This window comes from Chelonia mydas, chromosome 1 (genome assembly GCF_015237465.2).
Source record: "Chelonia mydas isolate rCheMyd1 chromosome 1, rCheMyd1.pri.v2, whole genome shotgun sequence".
Classification (NCBI taxonomy): Eukaryota; Metazoa; Chordata; order Testudines; family Cheloniidae; genus Chelonia; species Chelonia mydas.
This window is the reverse complement of record NC_057849.1, coordinates 190,737,418-190,747,709: the sequence shown is the minus strand read 5'-3', so window position 1 is coordinate 190,747,709 and position 10,292 is coordinate 190,737,418. Positions and strand designations below refer to the sequence as shown.

Below are 10,292 nucleotides of genomic sequence, written 5' to 3'. Positions count from 1 at the left end.
TTTACAGTTATTCACTCTAATAACAGCACTCTGAGTGCTAGTGCCAGGAACAGAACCCAAAGTCTTGACTCCTAGTCGTAGGCTCTAACCATTAGACCCAAGATTCCCTTTTCTTAATAAGTTTTGAACATAGAATGATGAAGAAAAGAAAATTAAAATAGAGTTTAAAGTAGAGTAGCTCTACAAATAATAAGAAGCAATGAATGATGAAAATTCTTGCTTAGTCTTACATATTTTATTTCTTTTCCTCTACAGAATTTTTACAAGTAGGAAGCAGAATCAGTTTTACTGTGGGCATAATTCTACGAGTCACAGTCCTAGCAAATGCACAAGCGTTCTTCACTTGGAGCTGTTGGCTGTGCAGCTGGTAGCTGTTGACACAAAGATATTTTCCCCAGAAGAGGAAGCAGCTGATTTACCTGTCTCCAGGAATTATCAACTTATCAGGTGGGATTTTTTTTAAACAGTCATTTGGTGATTCTCTTTTCTTATCTAATTCCCATGTAGGTTTTAAAACTGGAAAATTACCTGTCTCTAGAGCTAGCAGCTAATCGGAAGGGATTTTTTTAACATTCATCTGGTAATTCTCTTCCGTCAGCAAATTCCCACATGAGCTTTAAAGTTCGAAAATTCTCTAGAATGTTATATAGATGGATGGGCTCAGTGTAGAAAAAACAAGGGCACATTTAAATACCTACCAGTACGTGGGAAAAAAAAAGACTTTTTTTACTTCTATTTTATGAGTGATTGTTTTAGAAGGTCAACACATAAATCTGTGCTACCTTTTTACTACTGTTCCTGAGGCCTTTGGGAAGGTGGTGACTGGCAGCAACGATAAATGTTAAAGACGTCCATTCTTCTCTTCAGTCTCATGCATAGTGCGGGGATATTAGACTCCTTAGGAAATATTCATGAAATGACAACATAGTCTGCAATGTGCAGCATCTCTATTTTATTCCATTGGCACAGTAGATAGAGTTCCTTAAATGTGTCCTTCACCTCAAACAACCTCATGAGAGATGGGTATGAATTGGAACATAGGAACCAAATCACTCTGAACTTTGAGGGATCCCAAATCAGGATGATAAGTTAGTAGATTTGCTCTGTCTCTAATCATTAGTTCTTTATTTTACAAATTGTTTGGCTTTTTTACAAAAGGACCGTTTAAATAAAATACAACACATGTCTGCAGATCGGTAATGGTGAAACTTTGTGGAGATCTTGGGTGAGGTTTGCAAAAGCAATCAGCATTTGTTTAGTGCTACTCCCATAGAAGTCAATGGTAAAACTCCTGTTGACTTCAACAGGCTGAGAACTCTTGAAAATGCCATTCTGTACTTACTCTAATTTTACATGGCTACATACAGACAGACACTGGGGGACAGTGTAAGCTGGGGTAAAATCCCTTAAAATCAATGAAGTTTGTATTTACTTGCTAGGGCTATATTTGGTCCACTGTCCCTTCACTAAATCACACACATGCAGAATTTACAAATGGAGAAGAAGTCCTGTTACTATAGGTCATCCAATCCTGGAATAGAATTTAGAGCCTTAAGCCATGTCCACATTACAAACAGTAGTCAATGTATGTTACGTTGGCATGTAGCCACCAAAATTTATATATTGCTTGAGCATGTGCTTGCGTCAATGCTGCATGTACTTATGAAGTGCTTGTGTTGAAGTAAAGTGCAATGCACCATGGGTAGATATCTGTGTGCCATGTGCCACTATCAGGCACAATGCCTCTTGGGAAACTTTCACTATGTGTTGTGGGATAGAAATGACTCACCCAGGGATCTTTGGGAGTTAGGGTCAAGCATGGAACTTTCTCCATTCCATAATGCCATCCATATCCCATAATTTTTTTGCCTTTTTAAAAAAAATCCCACAAACCCATACAGCCCTTTTTGGTGTTTATCTCTAACAAATACATGGAGCCCACAGAGCTCTGCACTATTCTCATGAATGTTGAAAATACATCTCCTGTATTTGCAGACCCAAAGGAAGTACCGCAACAATGGGGGACATGATGATTTCTTCAAGGACAGTTTCCTGGGGGGGCGTAGCAAAAAACATATTCAGGGTGGTTGGTGGTGGCTGTGGAACAACTGCAGATGATGGAGTGCTACTTCTGGTGCAAGTGCTTGAGGACCCAACTAGGGACCATTCTCCTCTTGACCTGCTGCTCACAAACAGGGAAGAATTGGTAGGGGAAGTAGAAGTGGGTGGCAACCTGGGCAGCGGGGACCATGAGATGGTTGAGTTCAGGATCATGACAAAAGGAAGAAAGGAGAGCAGCAGAATAAGGACCCTGGACTTCAGAAAAGCAGACTTTGAGTCCCTCAGGGAACTGATGGGCAGGATCTCCTGGGAGGCTAATATGAGGGGGAAAGGAGTCCAGGAGAGCTGGCTGTATTTTAAAGAAGCCTTACTGGGGGTACAGGAACATACCATCCCAAGGTGCAGAAAGAACAGCAAATATGGCAGGCGACCAGCTTGGCTTAACAGAGAAATCTTTGGTGAGCTTAAACACAAAAAGGAAGCTCACAAGAAGTGGAAACTTTGATAGATGCCTAGGGAGGAGTATAAAAATATTGCTCTAGCATGCAGGGTGTAATCAGGAAGGCCAAAGCACAACTGGAATTTCAGCTAGCAAGGGATGTGAAGGGTAACAAGAAGGGTTTCTACAGATATATTAGCAACAAGAAGAAGGTCAGGGAAAGTGTGTGACCCTTACTGAATGGGGGAGGCAATCAAGTGACAGATGATGTGGAAAAAGCTGAAGTACTCAATCCTTTTTTTGCCTCAGTCTTCACAGACAAGTTCAGCTCCCAGACTGCTGCACTGGGCAACACAGTATGGGGAGGAGGTGAGCAGCCCTAAGTGGTGAAATAATGGGTTAAGGACTATTTAGAAAAGCTGGACATGCACAAGTCCATGGGTCCGGATCTAATGCATCTGATGGTGCTGAGGGAATTGGCGGATATGATTGCAAAGCCATTGGTCATTATCTTTGAAAACTCGTGACGATAGGGGGAGATCCTGGACGATTGGAAAAAGGCAAATATAGTGCCTATTTTTAAAAAAGGGAAGAAGGAGAATCTGGGGAACTACAGACCAGTCAGCCTCACCTCACTCCCTGGAAAAATCATGGAGCAGGTCTGGGCTTATTTAGTCTTCAGAAGAGAAGAGTGAGGGGGATTTGATAGCAGCCTTCAACCACCTGAAGGGGGTTCCAGAAAGGATGTAGCTAGGCTGTTCTCAGTGGTGGCAGATGACAGAACAAGAAGCAATGGTCTCCAGTTGCAGAGGGGGAGGTCTAGGTTGGATATTAGGAAAAACTATTTCACTAGGAGGGTGGTGAAGCACTGGAATGGGTTACCAAGGGAGGTGGTGGAATCTCCATCCTTAGAGGTTTTTAAAGCCCAGCTTGACAAAGGCTTGGCTGGGATGATTTAGTTGGGGTTAGTCCTGCTTTGAGCAGGGGGTTGGACTAGATGACCTCCTGAGGTCTCTTCCAACCCTAATCTTCTATGATTCTGGGCCTGGGCATGAGCACTGAATGGTTGGATCATATCATAATACAGGTTTGGGGCAATGAGCAGTGGCTGCAGAACTCGAATGCGAAAGGCCACATTCCTGAGTCTTTGTGCTGAGCTTGCCCCAGCCTTTCAGCACAGGCACACCAGGATGAGAGCTATATTGGCAGTGGAGAAGTGAGTGGCAATCACACTCTGGAATCTTGCAATGCCAGATTGCTAACAATCAGTGGGAAATTATTTTGCATTTGCAAATCCACAGTGGGGACCATTGTCCTGCAAATGTGCAGGCCATTAGTCATCTCCTGCTTGCAGGACTGTGACTCTCAGTGATGTGCAGGACATAGTGGGTGGCTATGCAGCAATGGGGTTCCTAAACTGAATGGATCATTACAATCCTAAACTGTGGCGACAGATGGCACGCATATCCCTATTTTGGCAGTAGTGCACCTTTCCACGGAGTATATCAACAGAAAGGGCTACTTTTCTAAGGCTGTGCAACCATTGCTGGATCACTGGGGAAGGTGCTTGACACTTGCCTTTTTAAGAACACAGTACTGTTCATAAAGCTGCAAGCAAGAACATTATTTCCCAGACAACACATTACCATTGGTGATCCTGAAATGCCAATAGTGATTCTGGGGGATTCAACCTGCCCCTGTCTCCCCGGCTCAGGATGCTATACACTGGCTACGCTGACAGTACCAAGGAAAGGTTCAGCTACCAGCTCAACAACTGCAGAATGTGCCTTTGGTGGATTGAAGGGGCACTGGCTTTTTTTAATCACTAGATTGGATCTCGGTGAGAAAAATATCTCAATGGTTATAGCTGCCTGTTGTGTCCTGCATAATATCTGTGAGGCAAACGGGGAAAAGCTGCCACCAGGGTGGAGGTGGGGCAGCAGTCTGCTGACACTTAACAACCAGACAAATGGATCATTACAAGAGCCCAATACTGAGCTATGTGGTTGAGGGAGGATTTGAAAGAGCAGCTTAATGTTCAGCCACAGTAGGGCTCTGTGCTGGACTGTTCTCCGAGCCTGGAGCTTTGAGTGCTGGTAAGAACTGTGTACTGCTGGCTGTATATTTTTAAATCTGCAAAGTACTCCACTTAGGAAGGAACAATCAATTGGACACACACAAAATGAGAAATGACTGCCTAGGAAGGAGTACTGTGGAGAGGGATCTGGGGCCTATAGTGGCTCACAAGCTAAATATGAGTCAGCAGTGTAACACTTGCAAGACAGCAAACAGCCATTCTGGGATGTATCAGCAGGAGTGTTGTAAGCAAGACACGAGAAGCAATTCTTCCACTCTACTCCATGCCAATAAGGCCTCAGCTAGAGTGTTGTGTCCAGTTCATATTTCAGAAAATATGTTGACACATTGGAGAAAGTCCAGAGAAGAGCAACAAAAATGATTAAAGATTTAGAAAACATGACCTATCAGGAAAGACTGAAAAACTTGGTTTTAGTTTGGAGAAGAGAAGACTGAGGGGGGGACAAGATAACAGTTTTCAAGTTCATAAAAGGTTGTTACCAGGAGGGTGAAAAAAATGTTCTCTTTCACCTCTAAGGATAGGACAAGAAGCAGTGGGCTTAAATTGCAGTAAGAGACGTTTAGGTTGGACATGAGGGAGGTTGTGGGATGTGTCATTGGAGATTTTTAAGAAGGGGTTAGACAAAAACCTGTCAGGAATGGTCTAGCTGCTATTACCTAGTTGTGCCTTGAGTGCAGGGGACTGAACTAGATGCCTATTGAGATCCCTTCCAGTCCTACACTTCTATGATTCTATGACTGTGTTTTCCATAAACTCTGAATTATGTGCTGCTTGGTGTGCATTTGCAAGTACTATGTTCTCTGACTACCACTATGCATTCTGCAATATTTCTGGGGAACTAATAAAGACAATTTCATTATCCAAAAATAGAACTTTGAGTGGGAGGAAAAAAACACACGGACGATGTTGTATAAATTTATAACAGAACTTAATGGGGTGAAAAATTAAAATTAGAAAGAAAGTAAGCATTTATGTCCATTTGAGTGCACAGATATAATTGTTGTGGCTTCATATACTCTGACCTGTGAGAACCATGGTTGATGTATGTGAAGCTGAGGATTTCCTTGCTGTCGTCCAGAGTGGAGTGATGGGGATACTGATGCCACATGGTATGGTGTGTTAGAGGGCTGCAGGAAGAGATGACCATGGAGTTCTCCAAGGACTACGACAAGTGGAGGTCAACCAAGGTCTGTAGCATTTGGATCTTCTGCCTGAGAAGATCCATTATGTCCTGGAGTATTTCTCTCTCCTTGTGTTGCTGGGACTCCTGGGTCTTTTTCTTGTCCTCGGTCTTTCTCCATGCTGATGGTCATATTGGCCCTCCAGTGGTCTGATTGTTCAGGTCTGAGGCAGCATGGCTTGCAGGATCTCACAGACATGTCTTCCCTCATCCTCTTCTTTCTCCTCCTCCTCAGGGTCAGGCGTTCTGTGGGTGTGGTGGTGGCACCCCTCAAGGCTAGCATGCCAAAAGCTGCTGATAAAAACAGACAGATGTACCATTGGACTTACAGTCACAAAGGAAAGGGAAAGATAGGTTTCAAAACTCCCTTTCCTTATTTCCATAAACACTTTAAATAAGAAACGCTTATTGACACTTCAGCTTTGGAGAGCTATGGCACAGCACTGCTCTCCAGCCCTGGTCATCAGAGAAGAAGCAAGGGGGACATGTAGGGTCATGTGCTCTCCCCACCCCCAGATTTGCTGTACTTGGCTTGTACAAAGCATGCTCACATGGACTGAACATGCCCAGTAACACTGCTAAAGCTGACTGCCCCCACTATCGCTGGCACAGGTCATATTTGCTGGTCATGATGAGTATGGTCCACTAGGGATGAGAGGGGGAAGAAATTTCTTTTGAACAAAGCTATAAAATTAGAGTCTATATTCCATGGATATGAGCATTGGGGAATGGCACTGAATATTAGCATTAATTTCCGCAGGTGGTGATGATTTATCTGATAGCTCACTTCTGAGGGTCACAAAAGGCACAAAACCCACTGCTGCTACTGACATCCCAGTACTACCTGGGCCCATATGTCGCTATTCTGTTTACTGCCATGGTGCCAGCCAAACTCATCACAGAATGGCATGGGAAAAGTGTCTTGCCGTGGAGGAAGAAATAAGGCAGTCATCCCTTGAAACCTTCAGGAGAAGATTGCAGAGTATGAAAGTTTCATCAAGATTCACAGATTAAAAGGGACATCCCACTCATGTTCCTGTACATGATATGGATTGTCTACAGAGCTGGCTTATACACACCAGATGTGTTGATCATAAGATTCTTTAATGCTCTAATGGCCGAGGTCCATTACACACAGTGAACAGTATAATATAGTTTAGCATTCCATTACATCTCCCCCGTAAATTCCACATTCCTGCTATTTACAATATTACACTATCACGCTGTCTTTCAAGTTTAGTACGTATCAATCTGTTACTTGTCTCTGAATCATACTGGTTTTCTAATTACATGACCCAACATGTAACAGCTTGGTCATCTGCCTGTCCGTTAGTTGCAATGACTGGTGTCATAAATATAAAGGGAAGGGTAAACACCTTTAAATCCCTCCTGGCCAGAGGAAAACCCCTTTCACCTGGAAAGTGTTAAGAAGCTAGGATAACCTCGCTGGCACCTGACCAAAATGACCAATGAGGAGACAAGATACTTTCAAAGCTGGGGAGAGGGGGAGAGAAACAAAGGTTCTCTCTGTCTGTGTCTTGCTTTTGCCGGGACCAGAGCAGGAATGCAGGTCAGAACGCCTGTAAAGGGCTAATAAGCAGTGTAGTTAGATATGCGTTAGATTCTGTTTTGTTTAAATGGCTGATAAAATAAGTTGTGCTGAATGGAATGTAGATTCCTGTTTTTGTGTCTTTTTGTAACTTAAGGTTTTGCCTAGAGGGATTCTCTATGTTTTGAATCTGATTACCCTGTAAGGTATTTACCAACCTGATTTTACAGAGGTGATTCTTTTACTTTTTCTTCAATTAAAATTCTTCTTTTAAGAACCTGATTGCTTTTTCATTGTTCTTAAGATCCAAGGGTTTGGGTCTGTGTTCACCTATGCAAATTGGTGAGGATTTTTATCAAGCCTTCCCCAGGAAAGGGAGTGTAGGGTTTGGGAGGATTTTTTTTTGGGGGGGTGGGGAAAGACGTTTCCAAGCGGGCTCTTTCCCTGTTATATATTTGTTAGACGCTTGGTGGTGGCAGCAATAAAGTCCAAGGGCAAAAGGTAAAATAGTTTGTACCTTGGGGAAGTTTTAACCTAAGCTGGTAAAAATAAGCTTAGAGGGTTTTTCATGCAGGTCCCCACATCTGTACCCTACAGTTCAGAGTGGGGAATCTTTGAGTCACTGTCATCACCTTATTTTACATCCGTCAACTGTAGAGTTTGCTCTGTTGATTGTTCTTCCTGAAGAATGAACTGTAGATGTCGACAGTTTCTGTTGAGCTCTCCACTGTCAGTCTCAGCACCCAAATCATGTGAGATTGAATTCTTTTTCTTCATAACAGCTGGAGTTGTCCGTCCTTCTCCATCCAATTTGACATGAACGTGGTCACCAGTTCTAGACTTGGCAGTTCTCTAACTGAGTGTCTGTTGTAAAAGTGTTCATAAGCTCTTTTAGCCTTTTTATACTATTTGGCTACTCTCTTCATGTCTGGCCACCATGGAAATAGGTTCTTTTCCAAAGATGGACAGTAGTTCTGAGTTGTCTTCCCATGAGAAGTTGTGCTGGACTGTATCCAGTAGCCGCCATTGGTGTTGATCTGTAACACAGAAGAGCAGGAGTAGGATTTCGTGGTTGTCTGTACAGCTCTCTCAGCCTCTTCATTTGCTTGTGAGTAATGTGGAATGACTTAAATTTTGCTGCAGTGAATTGTGGTCTGTTGTCTGTCCCTAGTTCTTCTGGAATACCGAAGTGAACAAAAGTGCACTTCAGTTTCTTGAGAAATTTTTGAAAGCATAACCTCCCAAAGGGTGTGATAAACATAGTCTGTTTAGCACTTCCTTTGACTAAAGGCATTTTCCAGAATCTGCTTGAGGCATCCAGGCTTTCATGTGGAACTGCAGCTGATCTCTGTTGGATGCAGGCACATGCATACACTGTGCAAACTCATAGATATCCATGTTTTTACAGTGAGTCCATAGCTGTGCCTGCAGATTTACTTCTTCCCATAGGCCCAATATTTTGTCTGCTCCGGACAGGAGCACATCTAGTGCGTGGAGCTGGCGTGTTCAGTTAAGCACAACAAGGGTGAGCTGCTAGGTGTGCTTGCCAAGATGGGTAATCAAGAAAAGGCATTTCAAAAACATGTGTGGGGTTTTAAAGGGTGGGATGGCTTCCAGTCTCTGTGACCCCTGGGCAGTGATGTTTAAAATTGTGACCAGAGTGGTCACTGTCTCAGGGAATGGGGATAAATGGCTCTAGTTCTGTCCCATCTCTAATTTAATGCAACTTTCCTCTAAAGGGTCAATACTTTGGGGATGAAAAAAGAGATGAATCATGGCTACATCCCTTCTGCCTGCCTGAAAGTTTGAAATGGAAACAAAAGAAAGCTGATGAACAAAGAAGATATACACCACCAAGCTGTATTTGTGTGACCATGGACTTCCCGTACATATAGAAGATCTATTGCCTCTGTTTGATCAGTGGGTTTCTTTTCCCCCTTTCATGAATAGAGGTCTTTTTTGGTTTGGTTTTTTAAAATATCATGAATGATATAATACAGAAATCAGAGTTAAATATTTAATAATACTTTGTATTGTTCCACGTAAGGATCTCAAAGCACTGTACAAACATGAGTTGTCTGATCCCGAACTCATCAGAGTCAATGGGAATTTTCCCAGGGGTGCAAAATCAGGCCCTCAGTCTCTCAAACTGTCTTGAGAACTAAAGTAGCATTACACCTGTTTTTACTCATGTGTCAACTGAGGCAAAGAGAAGGTAAAGGATTGGGATCCAACTCCCATTAAAGTCAATCTTTGTACTGAATTTACTGATAGTTGCATCAGGCTATAAATGACTTGTCTGTGGCAATGATGTGGGCAGGTCACACAGGCAGGAATAGTATCTCTGTGCTCTAACCACTCAAAAAACAAACCAAAACATTAAAAGCATCCTTTGTTTTAACTGAATCCTTGTCTGCAGCAGGATTATTAAATGATTCCATGCCCTTGGTTTTATATATCAATAACACACCATTTAAAATCTGAGGAGATGGAAGAGAAATAATTATTTTTATGTCTCATTTATATACTCTGTTGTTACAAATGTAAGATTTAGGGGCAAAATCTGCTCTTTGTTACTCAGGTGTAAACCAGGAGTTACTCCATTGAGATTGATGGATTTCATTCTGGATTTGTACCATGGTATCAGAGCAAAATTTGTCTCAATGTAGAAAATAAAATCCAATAATTTTATCTAAATGGATACGATGCAATGCTCAGCATCTTATTAGCAGTTTAATGATGTGCTGAAGGTTTGGAATAAAGGCTAAACTGTTATTAGTGACTCCCATTTGGCTGTAATGTGGTAGCATTAAAATTATTTTGGTCCCCATGCCTTTTTATCTGCATATATTTTATAAAGGACATTATTTAGTGAGAAGAATAATGTAGTGTTTGCTTTTGACAGTCAAAGTGCGCCACGTTTTTGATTCCAGCTCTCAGTTCCAATGAACTGCTGGAGGCAATA

At 42.4% G+C, this 10,292-nt stretch overlaps 1 long non-coding RNA gene across 1 annotated transcript; it reads left to right on the top strand.

Annotated features, from left to right (window-relative positions):
- Positions 1-255: 255 nt before the first annotated feature.
- Positions 256-10,084, top strand: LOC122462203. Its single transcript, XR_006284620.1, has 3 exons — positions 256-447; positions 5,677-5,785; positions 9,067-10,084. It is a non-coding gene; the product is annotated as an uncharacterized LOC122462203 (long non-coding RNA).
- Positions 10,085-10,292: the final 208 nt, after the last annotated feature.